The sequence below is a fragment of the Papaver somniferum genome, chromosome 2 (assembly GCF_003573695.1).
Source record: "Papaver somniferum cultivar HN1 chromosome 2, ASM357369v1, whole genome shotgun sequence".
NCBI classification, from domain to species: Eukaryota; Viridiplantae; Streptophyta; class Magnoliopsida; order Ranunculales; family Papaveraceae; genus Papaver; species Papaver somniferum.
Window position 1 is genome coordinate 123,038,809 of NC_039359.1, and position 20,999 is coordinate 123,059,807.

At 34.5% G+C, this 20,999-nt stretch overlaps 1 long non-coding RNA gene across 3 annotated transcripts; it reads right to left on the reverse strand.

The window, feature by feature from the left end:
* Positions 1-6,159: 6,159 nt before the first annotated feature.
* LOC113353887 lies at positions 6,160-8,853 on the reverse strand. 3 transcript variants are annotated; one of them, XR_003361592.1, is made up of 4 exons: positions 8,734-8,853; positions 8,150-8,400; positions 7,045-7,282; positions 6,160-6,635 (listed from the first exon to the last, which is right to left on the reverse strand). It is a non-coding gene; the product is annotated as an uncharacterized LOC113353887 (long non-coding RNA). The 3 variants fall into 3 exon arrangements; XR_003361590.1 differs by lacking the exon at positions 8,150-8,400; XR_003361591.1 differs by having other exon boundaries at positions 8,150-8,852.
* Between the last annotated feature and the right edge of the window lie 12,146 nt (positions 8,854-20,999).

Sequence of the window (20,999 nt, forward strand, 5' to 3'; positions counted from 1 at the left end):
TGGAGATGTGTGGTTCAAATTTTCTTTTGGTATTTCTGCCGCCATGAATGTGATTTTTTGCTTTTCCCAATCTTTCAAGGGTGATGTCTTTTCTACCGCCATAACCTTCCTTCCTTCAAAATTTCGTTTATGTATTCTTCCTTTGATGTTTTCATGGAATTCATTAACCATTTTTTTGTTATCATATTACACTCCAATATTTTGTCATCTTCATTGACTCTAATCATTTTTCTTTTAACTGGTTCACTGATTTTTTTAATCACTTTCTTGATTTGAACAATCTCAACAACAATCTTCAACTTTCGATCTTCAGCCTCCCTGTTTCTAGCGCCATTATGTAGTTGCAGAAAATCCTACACTACACCCCTCATATGATTTCATTATCATTCAACTCATTTTAGATTAACAATCTTAATTTTATTGATGAATTTTTGAACAATCTTACAAGAAAAGATAAAGGAATCAAGAATAACCACTGTTCCAGATTTTCTCTCTCCTATTTACTTGCTTCTCACCCAGAAAAAGATCTCTCCCTTTCCTTTACAACTGAACGACTATTTATAGGGAAGTACATAGTGGATGACAACTAATTTGTCCTTTATTTTCGTATATGGCTTGCGACATTCTCGCAGCCTTACAAATGTTAGTCTCGCAAACTCTCTTATTTTCGCAGGACCATCACATTTTTCTCATGATTTTAGCTGACGTCGTTTATTATGTCATTTCTGAAATTGTTCTGCGACACTGTTGTATTGTATTGTTGATAATTTCGCTGAGGCATTATTGCTGCGAGATTCTGATCCTACATAGCCATAGAAGATTCATATGGAGAATCTTCATTTGCAGCAAGGTCATCATTATCCTCATCATCCTCGTCACTCTCGGAGTTTTCATGAGAAGGAATATTTGAAGGAGAGGAAGAACGTATTTTTCTCTTCTTTGAAGGAGGAGCAGTTGGTTTTTCCCTGCGAAGAGCACCTTTGCCTTTATCTTCAGTCTTCGCAACATTGGCAGGCTCTTCTATTTCAGCAATAATCTTCACACACAGATAGAAATAAGAAATAGAGGCAACAATATACTGTTTAAAATCATAAGAGAATATTTCTTACCTCATCTGTGTATGAGCGAAGATCTAACAAGGTACTAGCCTTCCCAGTCCTGTGATAGCTATCTTTCAGTTTCTTGATCTGTATAATGTCGCAAGAGTCAGCGAATAAAAGAATAAAGACAAATAAAGAAATATAAAGTGGGTAAAACTGGAAGAGACATACCTATTTCTCCTTCTCGGGCCAAGAGAATACCCAAGGTTGATAGGAAGCGAGATTCTCAGGAAGAACATTCGACCCGGCAATGTAAGGTCCTTTCAGCATCAAGGGAAAAACACACCATTTATCATCTTTGGATTGGCGAGGAGTTGTGTTCTTACCAGAATTCCAATCAATGTCTTGCATGAGTATTTTAGCTTCATTTATATTATCTTTCTTTTTCAAGCGAATACCCCAGCGAGTATTCTCTTTCTTCATGGAGATCAATTCATAATTTTCAAAGAAACTCGCTACTGTGTATTTTTCAGCAATTATCTCCAAGTCTGCGAATTTAGGATCTCTAAGTTCTTTGGAGTAAATAGATCCTTTACCAGCACCACGGTTAGCGAACTCTAGCATCAGACGGATGCAATCCCCACTCAATTGGAAGATAGCTCGCGAAAATCCCGAGTGAGCGAGAATTTCATAGAACAAAGGAGTATCTGGGTCATAAAGAGGAATGGGGAGACCTGCGAGAATTTGACCTAGCGAAATTATGATTGATTGATCATCACAATGTTGATCAGAGAAAAGTTTGATAGAAAAAATTGACTTGGCACTTTCACCAGGAATGGTAGAAAGTGTGAAACCTTTCTCAACAAGATCTTTTTGGACGTCTTTTAAGTTTTTCTCATGTTTGTGGCCACTTGGAGGCATATATGAATATAGAGTATGGGAATGAATAAAAAGTAAGAAAATTAAAGAAGGAAGAATTACAGTAGCAGAACTTATGGAAGAACAAAAGAGTTGCAGATATGAGAAAGTAAAAAGAAAATGGAAACAAGAGTAAGAAGAATATATAAAGAAGATTTTTTTTACTCGAAGAAATAAACACCATTAATGCGAAAAGACGTGAGGTGTTGAAAAGCAGCGGTTATAGAAGACGTGTCAAGAAATAAATGGAAGAAAGGATACGTGTGATAAATGCAGAATATGAAGAGATGGACAGATGCGGCGTTTCTCACATCATTCTCTACTTCGCAGAGAAGATATGAGAAGAGGCAAGATGTAGGATCAGAATCTCGCAACAATAATTTCTCAGCAAAATTATCAACAACACAACACAACACAACACAACAGCGTCGCAGAACAATTTCAGAAATGACATAATAATCGACGTCAGCTAAAATCATGAGAAAAATGTGATGGTTCTGCGAAAATAAGAGAGTTTACGAGATTAACATTTGTAAGGTTGCGAGAATTTCGCAAGCCATATCCGAAAATAAAGGACAGATTAGCTGTCATCCACTATGTACTTCCCTATAAATAGTCGTTCAGTTGTAAAGGAAAGGGAGAGATCTTTTTCGAGTGAGAAGCAAGTAAATAGGAGAGAGAAAATCTAGAGCAGTGGTTATTCTTGATTCCTTTATCTTTTCTTGTAAGATTGTTCAAAGATTGATTAATAAAATTTAGATTGTTAATCTAAAATGAGTTGAATGTTAATGAAATCTTATGAGGGGTGTAGTGTAGGATTTCCTGCAACTACAACCATTGTACCACTCTCAGACAATGTCGACACTGTTCCTTGACATAAGTGTGCCATCAGATGTCACAGGCTTTCAGCAACAAGCTGGACTCAAATTTACCAAATTATCAGATGTACTTGTGAATACTAGATAGTCATGACTAGATCCAAGGAGATTGACAAGAATTGTGAAACAAACTGATAGCCCTATCCTGGACAAGGTAAAGTCCGTAAATTTTATAGAAGTGGGACAATTGTTATGGTCCAGATCTGGGACAATAAATCTAGACTCTTGGTCACTTCCCTCTGTAGCCCGCTACTAATCTCAATGCTAAAGTCATTTTCCTCTCAATCATTAAGATTGTGCCACCTCATGTCCCTGATTTGGACCAAGGACTGTTGTCCCGGCTGTAAGAGGGTTTGATAATTATCTCTAGTAGGTGTTGATACTTTGACTAGTACAAGGGGTGAAATAACTTCCCGGAGTTATTCCACGAGAAGAAAATGAACTTGCCCATCTTCTCGTTGACTATGCTAGTAAGCATAATGTTCACCAATGGTGGATATCTTCTTAACTCTCGTGTATTTTTTCCTGTCTCTCTTTGGAGGAAAATGCTATTTTTGTTTAGAATTTCCCGGAGTTGTCTCGATTTTACGCTAAGTATCAAAATAGTGGGCCACCCCACTGATGACGAGTAGTTACACAACAAGAACTTAATTATTCAGAAATGCTACACCTCCATATAATCTAAGCCACACATCTAGATTTCGTTTCACATTTAGGTACAAAATAGACTCACTATTTTCCGGATGTGGGGTTTAGATGGTAGGAAAATGAATAGGGAGGTGAAAAAGAGAGTGTTGAATAGCACTGCCACTAATTATTACATGACCTCTTTAATAGACTCCGCTTATTAATGCTCTCAAGTTTCAATGTCAATTGTCCAATGACGATACAATTTGGGATTCCCAACCCACTTGAGTAAAAATAAAACAATACATGAGAAAGAATACCCGGCTTAAATGGAGTATATCCAAATTAATTGGGGTATACCTAATGAGACAAAATCCAAGTCATTTTGAAGTAAAAGAAGCCACCCCTTAACCATGTATTTTCTAAATGGCTAATATACCCTTGTTTAATTAACACTAAAAAACTGATTAGCTTAATTAATTGCGTTTAGATTGATTAATTGAGTAGATTAAAACTTATGAATTTAAGTTATGAAATTTTGTTTTTGATTGAACTCATGTGGGAAGAATTTTGATGAAAAAAAATTGGTTTGAGAAATTTTTTGCAACGGAAATGAAAACATACTACCCAAACACTTCTAAAAAGGGGATTGCAAAGCTGATGTATGAAATCATACTCAAAATTAAAGAAGAAATCAACACTTTCAGTTCTGAAACTATGAAAAGTCGGCAGGGTCGACAAATGAAGAACATGCCGACTACATCGGGCCGACGAGGTCTACAGATGAATAACATGTCGAATATATCCGGCCGGCAAGGTCGGTGAATGAAGAAGATGTCGACTTTATTATTTTTGACACACATGAGACTCTTGTAAATGTTTCACTAGTCGGCATCTTATTGATTTTTTACCTTGCCGGCTACCTTATAGTCGGCAAGGTCAACAAAAAATACCTTGCCGACTATAGGATTGTTGACATACAGAGAAAGGTGTTACAAATGCATGATTAGTCGGCAAGGTATTAATTTCATAACCTTGCCGACTAAATTATAGTCGGCAAGGTATAAGGATGAATACTGTGTCGATCCTGTAACTGGTGATTTCAGAGATGAAAAGTCGGCACGTTATTCAACCTCGTACCCTACCGACTATATTTTAGTCGGCAAGGTCGACAAAAAAAACCTTGCCGACTTTCGATTCGTTTTGATTCTTCGTTTTTTGTTTTTTTCTTGATTTCATCATGTATAGTTAGAGTTTTGAAGAAAGATTTTGAATTTTTTTTGAATATGTTTTAGTCGGCATGGTTTTTAGTATGGACAATTTGGTCTTTTAACTCTTAATACACTAGTTTGGATGGGAATAAAATGGGTATACCCCAATTAATTTGGGTATACCCCAATCTCGCCTGGAAAGAATAGAAGGAAAAAAAACATCTAACATAAAAATGCTGATACGATGCAAATGCAAAAATTTTAACGAGTATGATTTTTGCTTCAAAAAGGAATAATAATAGTATGATTTTTGTTATTTTTATCTAACTTCCTCGTCGCCCGTAAGTTAGTCTTCAGAGTCCTCTAGCCAACATGTTTTGGTAATTTTCAATTGATTCCAGCCGTTGTATACGAAGTTGTTTCTTAAATCTCTTGATGAACGCATCGGCAGATTCATTTATATCTTCGACACCGTCGACCTTATGTTCGGTAGGTTTCTTTCTGACTGCTGCTGTTGGATTACATTGAACAGTGTTAATCTTCTGATGCACCCTTGGAGGTTCTGTATGGTGCCTGAAATTTTGGATGAAGGCTTCCGCAGATTTGTTTATATCCACGACGCCATCGATGCCAATATCAGTGTAGCTCTTCCTTTGACACCCCAAAAGATCTTGATCATCAGATGATACTGACTTGAAAAAAGTAGACTTGGTTGGACCATCCATGTTCATGGTTATTCTTCTATATACGTAGATGTAGACTTTTAACTTGGTTTTTCCTCAACGAAATATAATGTTGATATTTGTAAATACAATGATCTGAATGAAGGTGTTAAATTTTTCTCAAAACCAAAATGGAGAGCTGATATGTGTAAATACAATGATCTAAAGCTTACTAATGTTGCTGTATTTATACTGCCACCAATGGCTAGTATGTATTCTTCTTGCTTAACGCAGACGATTTTGAAGAAATGTTAGGAACGAGAAAGGATGACCAGAGAGTCAGAGAGGGAACAAGTAGGCAAACGTGAGGGTAAAGAGTTGGGCAAGGCTATAAAGAACAGATAAGAGGGAACCGAAAGGGCATATTCCCACTAGACGCGGCATATGCATGTGTAGTGTATGTATATCTAGGGAAGGCTGGCCGATGGTTGGCAAATGATCCGGCACATATGAAATTTTGATTGTTTGATTTGCAAGACACAACTTAGGTAAAGTAGTTCGGTGCATGAATTAGGTAACTTTGAATAATGTCTCTCTAGAACTTAGGTAAAGTAGTTCTAGAGAGTGTAAAAAAAAAAAAAAAAAAGTAGTTCTAAAGAGACATTATGCAATCTCTTAAACATAATAAAGCTAGAACCAATCACCAGGTTAAGCATTTGCTGTCTTTGGAACTTTGGTCAACGCCATCTTCACATCAGCACGTGTGAGTAAAATGCCGAATCATGGCGTGAAAATAATCCAAAGAAGAAAAAAAAGTCTTCGATTTGATTTCCATGTTCGCCAGAGAACATTCTGTGTTCCTTCTTTATTGTTGTCAGTAAAATAAAATTTATTAGAAAAAGAAATCAAGTACAAATGGACTCGACAAAAATCTATCAACCAAAAGAAGGAATAAGGGAAAAGAATCATCCCCCACGACAATACCAGCAATAACATGCGACATAGCCAACACAATTGCTCAAGCAACTTGAAAGCGCACACCACATTCTAAAGCTTAAACCAGTTAGTAAAACATCGAGTTACCAGAAAGCAGTTGCCCAAAAGTTGAACCTTTAACTTGCCAGCAAAAAGAACTTGTGGTTCCACTTCTTCCACCAGATTGATAAAAATCCAATATCTTCTTAGTGTATCCTTTCCCACGGAGAACTGTCACTACAAGGCAAATCTTATTGCTTCTTCAGTTGCTGAAGCTCCCTTGATTCTCATGAAAGAAATATTTCCCACCTCAACTGATGCAGTCTGCATCAAATGAAGTGATAACTGTTAGTAGTCAAAAAATTTCTCTGCTCCACATGTTTCACTTGGAAGTTCGCTTATTCTCATTGTCTGAATTTGGTATTTTTCATCTAAGATATTCAGAACATTAATGTTCGTTGGAGCAACAAAAGGAAATTTTCCTGCACAAGAGAATAGTGTATGATACTAAAATAGGACAGAAGGAAAAACGAGTTCTTATATATCTGGTTTTTACACGGTGTCCTAGAGTCGCAATAATACTGGTCGATAATTTTGGGTCGGAGATATTCTCCATTAGTACGTTCTTAAAAGTGATTCTCAGCAAAACCTGAACCTTCCTACACACATGTTAGCGTAGTTCAATAATGACGGAGATGTGCCGACAGAAAAAAATTACTTAAACAGAAGCTACCTGCTATGTTTTGATCCTCAATCCGTTCTGAGTGTTAGACAGAAAAGGTTCCTCCAACCAGAATGTCATGCACTTGAGAACATGAATTATATTTCCCTAAGCTTCCAATGCTGCTCGATAGAGAGTGGAAATTAACACTAATTTCAGATTCATTACCTTATTCCATGGCCAGCCTTGCAGGAAATATCCATGATTCACACTCTAGAAGAATTGCTTGCTATAGATATGCAGTCGTCACCTAAAAGTAGGTTGTGCAAGAACAAATGTAAAAGGTTATTCATCATCATATCTAACATGGAAGCAAACACATGGAGTAGGATCAATAACTCATTACTCACAAACTGCATGTTTTCCTTCTCAATCAATTGATTCAAGGCACACAAGGTGTGCGAGAAAATAAAGAACATCAGGTACTAGCACCCATAAATCAAACCTTACATAGCATCGTGTTCCTTAATTACCTTCGAACCACAAAAAAAAAAAAAAAAAAAAAAAAGGGAATGTGAAAAGCAAGATTCGAGTCTATTTGAGCTAGTTGTCTGCGGAAGATCCAGTTTAACTTTCATACTACTTTAAACTTGCTTGTTTTCTGAAGTTACATTCGGCTGTCAGTTGCATACATATTAGAGACTTAAGAAGAGTACATGTGATGGAGAGAGTTGTGCCTGAAAGGTCCACTTAAGATTAAGATGTTAAGCTGTAAGACTTTACGACCTCACAAGTCACACCACTCTTACTGCAATAAAATTGTTACAAGTTTGCATTGATAGTTGTTGTATGACTAATATCAATTAGCAGTGTTTTTGTCCAGTTTGGCTTTGCAAAGCCTGGCAATTACTTGTCTCGGAGTGAATGCATTATTTACAATCGGCAAGCATCTAAATGTTTATATAAAGACTACTTTAGCTGGAAAAAAATGTTTTGTTGGAAGCAAGATGGGAAATCAGGATAATATGCCAGGTATAGGTCAGAGATACCATTCTTAACATCTAGATACATCCAATACTTGGATACACAGACGCTCTGAATTCTCATGCTATGTAAGTTCTACTTTTATGCTAATTAAGTGAAAGTGTCACATATTTTTAAGAATAGAAATAAACACCTGTTTTGATAATGAGACTCTTCACCTCCACATATGTAGAATGGCTAATGTGGATTGCATAAGTGTTAGGGCTTCAAATGGGGGCAATCACTTCAAGGTGAGATACCTTGACCCTGATACAGTTTGTGAAAGCTATATGCATTTGTTGACTATTAAGTATTATAAGGTTCGTCACCATCAAGTTCTTGCACTTATGGAACGTAACAGCCTGCACCAAAAATTTTAACATAATTTCCTCTATGGAAACTATGCTATTGGTTGTAAACAACAGAAACAGGGTCAGCAATGCTATTTCATATCCAATTGATAATTCTAACAAACAATCAGTTACTCAATGGAAGTGATTCCGATTCATTCTCTCATCTTGAAAGGACTGAACAATGGGTTTTTCCCACTGTTTTTTAAATTTCTAACAAATGAGAATTGAACCTATTGCCATCGAAGGTCACATATTTCTAACTCAAAAAGTAGGTTTTCTTCATAATCTTGAATCTCATCCAATGGGTTTTGTCACATCATGCTAATACAGTAATACTTGACATGATGAAAGGCAAATTCAGAATAGATTGAGCTTGAAAATGTACCTGGATATCGCTTCTGTAACCAGCTCCTTTGACTCCATCATCTTTAACATTATACTGACTTATTTCTACTGGAAGCTGAATCAAGGGTTCAAAACATTCTCTTTTGAGAAACAAACAGATGAATTTTGGTTTTAACGAAAGGAGGACTTAACTGGTGGTGAAGCTGCCAATACAGTGTCTTGTGGAGCCCACAGATTAAAGAAGAAGAGTGTGCGGTTCTCTGATACCGGTTGACCAGGACGGAAACTCGGGTTCTGTGCCCTTGACCGGTCTAAAGTATACACGCAATGAACGACTCTTCCCTCACTTTCATTTCTCATTCTTCTTCCGTAACTCGGAGCAGTTCTTATGGACTCAACAAACTATCAAGTCTGTTGATTTTATTTCCACTATGGACTCAATAAATATGAAAAATGGATGTTCAAACCAACAAATTTGTTGGTTTGTTCGTTGAGTTGGATGATGTAGCGAGCGATTAATGATGGGTCGGGCGAGCTAGCCTCAAACGCTGGCGTTTGAGACACAAGCGTTGGCGCTTTACTTGGTAACGCGCGATCTTCACTAAATCGCCAGAGGTTGTCCTTCCATTGCGCGTTTGTCATTGAAGCGCCAACGGCTGAATCTGGACGGCTAGAAACTCTTGTGATCTAACGGCTATAATTTTTGAGTTCTATAAATACTCCTCATTTCAACTCCAAATTCACACATTCTACATATTCTTCACTCTCAAATCATCTACAAAAATGCCTCCCAGAGTCCGTGGTGTTAGATTCACTAAACAAGAGGATTTAGCTATTTGTAGAGCCTTTGTTTTTCACACACAAGATGCTGTCATGAGTAATGTAGCCGATTCGACCGAAACTTTCTGGGAGAAAGTTTACAGAGTGTTCACCGCTGAAACTGGGAACATCCATGGGCGTGATTCTCACGGATTGCAGCATCGTTTTAGTGTAATTAGTATGAATGTATTGGAGTTTGTCGCCCAACTAATGGAGAATCACCAAAATAAGCTCAACGGTGAAGCCGAACATGAAGTGTTGCCCATAACTCTAGCGATGTGGCAAGCATCTCACCGCGGTCGTCCTTTCGACTTCCATGCTTGTTTCAACATTCTTAGGGTGCTCAACATATACGATCCTTACATCGCCCTAGGAATTCCACCACCCGCGAGAATTGACGCTTATGTAGTAGTTGTTTTAATTTAATGTATTTCTTTTATTTTCATGTATGATGTGGGTGTTCAATGCAATATGTTTTTATTTATGAAATTGATGGTCCAATGTTTAATCGAGGAAAAATTTAAATTACTTGATATTGATGGTTTTAGATAGTCGCGCGGGTTTACTACAAACGCCAATTCATATAGTATTCAAACGGGCGCTTAAAGGAAAGTCGCGCGGTTTTACTACCAACGCCGACGATTACATTTCCAACCGCTCGATTTTCTTTCTCGACCTATAAATTCCATTCTTCACATCTCCAAAATCACATCTTCTTCTTTTATAAAACTCTTAGTCTCTCTCACTCTGCAGAAATGTCTGTTAGAAATCGTGGTCCCTAGTTTACTGAAGAAGAGGATATAACTGTATGCAAAGCATATTTTTTCATAGGGTAATCACTGGTATATGCTTTTTCAAGAAGGTTCTTTTTGGGAGAACTTGTTTCCAATGTTTGTCTCACTGATGGCAAACCCAGGAAACCGAGATGCTCGTCGATTGCGTGCTCGTTTTCAATCTATTAGGCTTACAATCCAACCATTTGTTGCGCTGGTAATGGAAATTGATCGAGAAAAGTTCATCGGTGTAACTGAAGATGAAGTGATCCAAACAGCTCTTGATAATTGGGAGGAAGCTCACAACAAACCTATTCGTTACGAAGCGTGTTTTAGAATTCTAAAAGATAGTCTATCTCAAGCACATTTATACTGCACTCGAATGCCGCTCCCGGTCTTTACAATTGAAGAAGATGTTACTCTTGTTCGATGTTGGATATATCGTTTGATGAGACCAATGAACAATGACAATTTCTGGGAAAGAGTATTAGGACATTTTGTAGCATCGTGGACCCAAACAATAAGAAACAATAAGAGCCTAGAACTAAGAATTGCATTCATCACTAAGGAAGTCAAACATTATACAGAAGTTTTGTGCATGATTCGCGGTAGGTATTCTGGATTATCCAACGAAGAATTGGTGAGTATCTTACCTTTGTCCTCACTGATCAACTGCATCATAAATATCTGAACTTGTTGTTTATCTTTTTTACAGAAAACAATCGCTCAGACCAAGTTTACTGAAGAAAGCGGAAGAGAGTTTAAGCATTTTGAATGTTATGAACTCTACAAAGAGAATATCGCTGGATTTGATGTAGTTTGATATTGTTGTTAGGGTTTATTAAAATGTAGTTTGATGTTATTTGCAAGTTTAAATTGTAATATATTTTTCTTTTTCTGAAGTGGAGATCTCTATTTCAAAATCTAAATATTTTCATTCATTGATGCCAATTCTTTTACAAGATATAAACTTAGGCAATAATAAAACGTACTAAACAACTTCAATAAAAATCGAGTATAAGTTTTGGCCTCCTGTTTATCTTCATTTGACGTATCTTCCATTCAACGCGCTCTTTGACAGTTTCGCCTTTGTTTTTGAATTTTTTGTTGTTAACTTTCAAATCTTTGCCTTTTAGCGGAACATTTTCTTAGAGCAACTTCAAAAACTTGCACTTCCCTCTTACAATTTTCTATCTTTTTAAAACTCCCACATATCTTAGAAACAACAACTTCAAGTCTTGCATCGCAAAAAAGTGTGATCGCCTTTTCAGCCATTGAGAAATAGATTTTAGAAGAGAAAATTCAAGAAGTGAATTTTGGTGTGAGTGAATTGTTTGAAATTGATGGTAATTTATAGAGGTAAAAAGTGAATTTTGAATTTTAAAAAACTACCCGTTGGCGTTTTTGCTACAAACGCGAGCTTCATAGCTTAAATCGCGGCGTTGAAGCTTTGAGCGTCAGCGCTTGTCCTTCCAACGCCGTCGCTTTACCTACAATCTCCAGCGTTTGTCTGTCGCTCACGCGCTTTGTTATCTAATGCCCAATGCTTTACCATAGTGAAAAAAAAAACAGTTTGGCCATCCACCTGGTTCAACAAAGATATGGGTTTGTTGATTCCCATAAGAATTGCCCTTAGCCTCTTTTTTACCCCCGTTGATCTTCATTAGGATTCTAAGACGGATTTTGTTGAGATACTAAATGGGTTTGTACTGATCACTTTTATTCCAACTTTTAATATTGGATTTGATCCACAAACGAGTTAAAGGTTAGTAATTATGTTTCAGAACAGCCGAAATTATACTAAAGCATAATTTAGGCAAAAGAGAAAACCCTTTTTGGAATGATAAGTCTCATACGAAAGCAGCCATATGAACCATTAAAAAATGTATATTTTCCTATAACGTTTTAAGAACTAGATTTGTCAATCATTTTTCAATTTAAAATGCAATAGTTAGTTTAGTTTACAACAATTTTTTTCTTCTTTTTCCAGCTAGTAGGAATCTGTTTGCAAAGAACGTCTTAGAGAAATAGGATGATCAGGGTTTCAAGTGGTTACAGAATATGACAAGCGTAAGAATTGCATCATACAATGTGAAAAATTCGAATTTATGTGGTAAAAGGAATACAATATGTAACTTTTGTTTCCCGAAAGGGTTGCATCATGCCTATGTACGCTTTCTAAAGAGAAAGTATGCAATAATGCTAGTGATTCTATCTTTATAAAGTTTATGAAAAAACACTAACTAGACCAAATATGAAGCTCAAAATCAGTCTAATCTAGGTTGCGCAGATATATTAGTGGTTCATGGTTGATCAGGTAGGATCCACAGCTTCAACAAAGGTTTCTCCATTCCTATATCTAAGGTTTAGATGTTGTCCATGTAACGGTCTAGATTTGTTCCATGTTTTTTTGAACAGGAAAGAAGATACATTAAGAACTTAAACTAGATTTACATAAGAGGATTATTTCATGAGATCTTCAAACTTTTGAGCGGAGACTCGATCCGATGACCTCCTGATCAACTGGGCTAACCCCTGATGGTTTGTTCCATGTTTATTAGAGGACATTACGCGCTCTAGCGTGGTTTCACTTCTTTATTATTATCATTAATTAGAGGACATTCTGCGCTCTAGCGTAATTTCACTTCATTATTGTTATCACTAAATAAAAAAAATTAAAAATAAAGTGAAGTACAAAGAAATGGGCTCGACTCAAAAGAAGGAATGAGTGAAAACGGTTACCCAAACGACACAACTAGCAAGACCAAGCATGAGACATAGTCATACATTCTACATGTATCCGACATAGCCAATATAATTTCTAAAGTTACTCGAAAGCACACCACATTCCAAATTTTGAACCAGTTTGTAAAACATCAAGCAGTTACCAGAAAACACTTGCATTAATGAAGAAAATACTCCTGCAATCGAAAAGATGAATATTTAAGTAAATAAGTATTTGTTAATTGGTATTTATTTCTTTATATTTCTTTTGGTATTCTTCAAGATGGCTGAGAATGCAATAAAATGAAGCTGGGAGAGAGACAGCTACGAGAAAGAAAGAGAAAAACCTAACCTTATCGACGAGAGCCTTCCTTTTCAGCTGTCACGGCAGTATAGTTTGACTACACTTTCAACCCTTACAACATGCTTGGTTTAAGGAATTGTATTCTTGGTAATCCAATTCTGGGGGGAATGTGACCAATTCCTTGAACCAAACAACACAAATCAACTCTATGTAATTAAGCATTTTGATTCATAGGAATCCAATTCCCTCAGAAATGATAGATTTCCATTGCATTGATTTAATAGTACAACAGAATTGGATTCCAAGGCAAAAACAAAAGTAATTAAATTACCTCGACCAAACGCTTATTTTTTTCGGAATGAATTCAATTCTATGAATTGGATTACCCCATAATTTCATTCCTAGAAATCCAATTCTTTCAACCAAACAAGGTTTTAAGATAATGTAACTTATACAGTATGGCGTGCTCTCCACCCACTTGGGAATAACTTGTAGATGCAATATCTCGTATTTATTGGAAAGAAACTTTCTTGATTACACCTGTCTTGTTATTTTACAAACTCGTAAGTTCCAGAAGTAAAAGTGGAAATAATCAATTTGTCCACACTGAGTAACAACTAGTATTTCACTACCATTACATATAGATAACATTTGGATAATAGCCCTTTACTATATACTTGAAAGGATATTTATTTATAGTGAATCCTCAAGGTTGTCATCCCGAATAAGAAAGTATTGTTTGGTGAACCTTTGACTATATGAAAAAGAAAAAAAAATGAGGAGGAGGAGGATATACTTGTCCGAAACTTGAACCTTTAACTAACCAGGAAAAAGCACTTGTGGTTCCACCAGAGATTGAAAATAATACAATATCTTCCAAGTATATTCTTTCAAACGGAAAACTGTTACTACAAGCAAATCTTATAGCTTCTTCAGTTGCTGAAGTTCCAAAAAATTAAAGCAATTTGATGTTCATTTAAACACCTAAGAATTTAATCATGATGCACATACATAAGTGTTTGAGATAGTTGTAGTAATGCTAAACATATTTTAAAAATAAGTGTTTGAGCATATACTAAAAACTTAAACTGGGACAGTTGGTATAGCGGTTCGTGAACCGTTAGGCTTGTTCATGAGTCAGGGTGCAACGGTTCGTGAACTGGGTCCGCCAACCCTACAAGACTACCGAACTTAGTTGACCACGGTTCGTAAAACGGGTTCGTCAACTTCTAACCTATATACCAACTTTCAAAATTCAGTTCACAACGGTTCGTCAATAGTCCCCAACTAAACTTGCAGTTTGCGAATTAGTTCGACAACCCCCGTGTATTTCTGAACCTCAGATATCTATGGTTTGCGAACTGGTTCACCAACCTACCCTTAGTAGAAATATCAGATAATTCAATATTTATCTCTTATGATGTTTGAAATATTCCCACATAATGCGTGGGCAATTTTCAATTCATCCACAAATTAATTCACACAATAAATTGTTTAGAACTAATATTGTTAAGGATCTTTGAACATCTTTTCTTAGAATCATATTCGAGAATCTTAATAAGACAAGCTTGGCTCGAAATTTCTATTTTTTTTTGTAAATCATACGACATCGTCTCAGAAAAAAAAAAGAATGGTAAGATAGTGAATAAATTAGAATGGTTCAGTCTTCAAATACCTGATACATAAGTTCTCCAAACGTCTTCGTCGATCTTCAGTCTTCGAGGGTGATGTCTGATACTCAACTACCAAATTTTAACCTATTCCGAGACTTGACTTAGTAGACTAGAAATCAAGAAATAGTTGTGATCATCTAACATTGACAACAAGCTTGACATAGCAAAACTTGTGAGTTCAACCGAGCAATGCTCTAACATTATCAAGATCTAAAAATGCAACTATAAATGAGATTATAACATGAAATGAGGATTGGAATATAGAAGGATTAAATAAACAAGAATTGGGCGATATGTCCGATATGCTCCATTCTCTATGTGACTTTGCGATTAGTCCTGACGGCACTTTGGATGATAGCAGGAATTAGGAGTATATGGAAAGGTATCTTTTTTTGCTAATTGTTATGCTGCTATTGATGTTGATGGTCTACTTGTATTCCCGCACAACAAGTTTGGATTCCCAAGTTCCATTAAAAGTTTCTATTTTTGTCTGGTCCCTTTGCCATAATGGAGATCCTACTCTTGATATGTCGCAGCGAGCTGGAAGGGTACCATCTATTATTTGCTTGTTATGTGTTGTTGAACAAGAAACCCAAAACCATCAGTTTTTCATTGTTTTGAGACAAGGAAATTATGGCACTACTTTCTTGACAGCTTTACGATGAAGTGGGTGTTCTCGAATTCATTTAAAATAAATGTTTTTGAATGGTCAAGAAACAAGATTAGGTGTTTTATGATAAAATTTTGGTCTATCTTGCTGCTTGCAGTTTGGTGGTCTGTTTGGAATGAACGAAATAATAAATTTTACGGGGGACATAAAAGAAACTTTGATCAGCTCACTATTGCAAATGTACTCTTTTTAATTGAACTGTAAAATCAAAGTTGTTTGAAGGATACTCTTTGAGCACTTTGATCTTTAATTGGCAGTTGTTGGTAACAATTAGCTGAGCTCTCAAGTTTTTGTACTCTTAAACTTTATCTTTATGATGAATGTTTTGTTTAATCAAAATATGCCCTTTTGTTCTCAAAAAAAAAAATGTATGGGATGTTCTGAATACTCATGTGATATTTTAATATTCCACGTGTACTTACTGAAATGAACAGTACAACATATGAAGGGTCATACCCCGACTGTTTTTTTCCTATTAAAACAACTCTTTGCATCATCAAAGCTTAGACAAGTATATTAGAAAATAAAATAAATTTTGTTTTCTCTAATTAAAAACAAAATCAAATTACCTAAAAGACTTTAAGCAAATTAATTTACCTTTTAAATTTAAAATATTAGTTACCTTTTTTTTCTTACGTTTAAAGGATTTTTCTTAGATAAAAGTGTATATAGAAAAAAAAACTCTCATTTAAAAAAGAAAAGTAAATGGAGTACTTATATAAATGCCGTTCTTGTTATTAATTTTGGATGCAATTAATTAGTCTTTAGTTGTTTGAGTTATGAGATGATGTCTAAGTACATAAGCGCCCTAGTATTGATATGTTGTGGAAATCCGCCCTAGTATTGATATGTTGTGGAAATCCGTCCAAAATTAGTGTAATTTCACAAAAAGAATAAGTTATAATTCTTACATCAATCGGATGTCTATAACTGGGATGAAACTGGGATGGTTGAATGTAACGTTTGTCTATCAAAATATTACTCGTCCATCCAAGGCTCAAAAACATATGTCGTTTCATAGTATAGATTTGACCATCGTAATATCACCTATACATGAAGTGGGACACATAAAGGATACACATCATAATACATAGTAATTTCTAAAATCATTAATAAAAATACCGATTGATCATTTAAAAAATGTTTTGTCGATTCTTTTTTATCCTCATTAAATGGAAAAGATCGATACACCTAAATGGCAAAGATCGATATACAAATGATAACGAAATGATATGATATACAAATAATACCTAATAAATCATGGTATGTGGGGTCAAATACATTTCTAATAGCGGTTTTTATGAAAAAATGGTTAACATAAATTCCTTAAATCCTTGATTATCTCTTAAATTAATTAATTAAAGTAAGAACTTACTCCCTCCATCCATGTTATTATATGTATAGAATAATGCAATTTTTTTGTCCCACGAAATAAGCAGAATACATTTAAATTAATGCATTTTTCTAGTCTAGTGTTGGGAATAAGATAAAGGATAAAATAGAAAAAAGATTGGATTTTGTTTTTCTTATATTGGAAATAATATGTAGGATAAAATAGGAAAAACATTGGATATTTATGAAATCAAAATTATATCTTAATCTAAGAAATCCATCTTATATACGTGATACAGAGAGAATACAATGTTTTTCTTTTCTTTTTTTTTTTGTCTTCGGAAAAGAGGATAAATCCCCAAATAATATGATGATTTAATTGAGTCTCAGAACTATGAGAGTCATTTGTTGTTACAAGATTGATGCAATTCCTAATATATAGTTAGTGTAAAATGGATTATAATCCTTCATTTTCCAGATATTTTGGATACCATTTCTATTACAAAAAGTGGCTATGTTTGTTGCCTTAATAATATTGAATCTTAAGGTTAAACCGAAAGCAGAAACTTTAAAGTTAATACAATTTCCAGGTCATGTTTCAAAGTCTTCCTTAATACTATATCTATTTCCCTTGCCTTTACATATATTCCCATCAACAGCAGGAAAGTAGAACTTGAATCACTTTTGAAGATAACATTATGACCACTCCATCCAGTTTCCTATTGGAAGTCTGCTTCAGCACCTTTTTCTTCTAATTGTTCTCTTATGGTACAATCTGCATGAGAGCCCCTTGTTTCAATAGTTCTACCTGCATTATCAATCATATTTGGCCTAATTCATGTAATATTCAAATGGAAATTCATGGAAAGAGAAATAGAGACTCTCAAGCTCATATAACTTATATCCTTGTGTGGTTCCCTTTCAAGAATTTTAAGAGCCTCATCTTTTATTGGGTAATAATATAAATTTTTCATAATATTGCAATCTGTTTTGTTAACATTCATAAAACTATTTATAAATCTAACAATTAGCACTATTCTGCCTCTTTTTCTGGAACGTAGATTCACATCTAGCTTTCCATATGTGTCAGGTGATTATGCTACAAATTCAGACACTGGATTATACAATCAACTCTGTTTTTATCATTGAACCACTAATTTAACCACTCATGAAAATCAATGCATCTATCAAACACATAATCTATATCAAAATTTAATTGTATCCATACATGTTCAACGAAATTACAATTGAGAAAAAGATGAGTAAGAGATTCTTCTTCATAATCACATAGACTACACTTTGTATCAATATTAGGAAGAATGGATGCAACTCTCATGTCAGTGGGTAGATAAAAGTTTGGAATAGATGATACATTGATAATTTGGCATAGACGATTTGGACGAAGGGTTATTGACTCTACTATAAAATGACCCTATTTTATCTTCTTGTCGACCCTTAAAGTTTTCATCCTATAGCTCCGGCGCTGGGTTTCAAAATAGGTTTCAAAATTAATACATTATTTTTCCGGGTTGAGCCCTAGTGCAATACAATCTGCCAATGAAATGTTGAAAGTTATCTGTTACTATCAGAAAGAAAAATTCTTCTCTCGATTTTCACTTCCTCTCTCTTACTGTCAAAAAGAAAAAATTCTCTCTCGATTTTCACTTCCTCTCTTCTTCTCCTCCAACTTTAAAATTTTTCCTCGCAAAAATTAGGGTTTCAATTTTGATAAAAAATGTATGATAATCACAGTGAAATTAGAGAATAAAGATGGAGGATTATGCAAGAAGAAAGAAGAAGTTATGGTTCTGAATGATAACACTAAAATTAGGGTTCGTAATAGTACTAAGATAGATTCTGGTCGTGGTAGAGAAGGTGGAGTTTGTAATAATAATGATCATAATCTGTATAGTATTACCAAAGAAAAGGCTGATGAGGATGTGGTTTCTGTTCCTGTCTGTGTTTTTGATGCCGATGAGGATGACAAAGGTGGTTTTGATGTTGAAGGGAAGGACAAGGATGATGATGAGGTATATTTTCTTTCTCTCTGATTAGTGAATTCTATACTTGTTATTTTGCCAATACGTCATATTTTGGGCTTTTGAACCGGGGATTTGTTTTCAATTGATTTTCAAAATTAAAACCTCTTTTTATCTCACAACATGATACTAGAGATTTAAATATTAATGAAATTGAGTTCAGATTTGATTCAGTTGTATTTTTACGTCTCCTCCGAGTTCCTTGCACTAACCTAAGAGGAACGACATGCTTAATGATGGTAGATAAGGTGGGAAACATTTTTATGGGTTGTGATTGCTATGGATTTGATGAAAAAACTTATCAACTCATTGGTGGACAATGATTACGAACTGATTCGCATGAAGATGTAACTGTTGATTTTAAACCTGCAAGTCCGGCTTGGATATATTATAATTCACTTATTGACTCGCTAGAGAATGAATATGAGTCGACTCCTAAAAAAATAAAGAAATATATGAGGTACATTCGCATTGGATTATCAGGGAAAAGTTTGTTGTTCTTCAATAAGACAGTAAGAAAATCTTTGACATTAATTAAACTAATAAAATTATATGCTGCTTTGCCGATTATGTTGGTTTATTTAAGGAGATCCATAAATAGTTATTAGATGAGGGTGAGGATCTGACTTTGGAGGATTGGGTTCTAACGATGTAATATTCATAAAAAAATCCAAATTCTTAAATTAAAAATCAGTTTTGCACGAAGAAAAAAAAACCCTATACATATGAAGATTTTTTTTTATTTTTTTTAAATAGCAATATGCTTTTATAAGAAACTTTTTCTTTTTTGATAATCAAACCATTAATATATAATTCCATTAAAGGAAGTTTACACAATGGTTTTTAAGTAAAAACAAGTACATCATAAACATGAAACAATTACAATGAAAGGTGCAAAACGCAAATAAATCGCGAAGAGAAAGTTTACATAAAAATATCTGAATATAATAAACTAAAATATACTAACTTGTCATAATCATTCATAAATATCTGAATATTGCAAATAAAAGCTTACATAAGATATATTGTTAATGTATTATCTAATTACAATTTATGTACGAAAATTAGTGTAAAGGTGCGGCAGCTTAGATTTTAGGTTTTTTTTTTTTTTTTTGCAGCCCACTTGTCTACACACATACGATGTAGTCATTTTTTCTATTCATAGCATGTTATACGTACAATAAAACAATAATTAAACATAATGATAACAAAAAGGTGGGTTCAACACATAGCTTTTCCATATAGAGAGATACACATATTAGTAAAATTTGTGTATATATACATTTATGTCAAGATAATCCGACGAGATACCAACTAGAAATTAAAAGATATGTGAAAAACTGAAAAAATAGGTCAAGCAATAAGACAACAAAAATCATGTAGTAGCAAAAAACTGGCATAACAACACTTAAACTAAGTTTTATTTATCAAAAACTCTCCAATTTTGATTGTTGTACTTATTTCCGATGTAAATAGTATTTTTTTAAAAAATTTTGAGCGAGCATCAACGATTACCGTGAAAATCCATCGTCATTTATATATAACTATAATTGTGAAAGGTATGCCATGGGTAGATATGCTTCTACCTAGTCATGCTAACTCAACTTCAATGTAAAATATGTTTTCTTTGTTTTGGATAATTTTAATATGTTGTTTTGAGTAGATAAGTTTTTTATTTTATTGTATTGTAACAGTTGCTAAATAATAGTAGTAATCGACCGACTTTAAAAGGTCTTCTATAAGATATTAAGATGAGTAGAATATTTATTATGATGCTTTATTTCTCTTTTCTTTTTTATTTTTTTTCTTCATTTTATTTAAAGTTTCATCCAAAGCATCAAGTTATTATTTATTTTATTTCGACTAATTTCAATTCAATAACAAGTTACCAATTTTGAAAAATCAAGGTCCATAGGAAAACTAATGTTGTAACTCCGTATACTTATGTTGTTTTCGAGATAACTAATGTAAA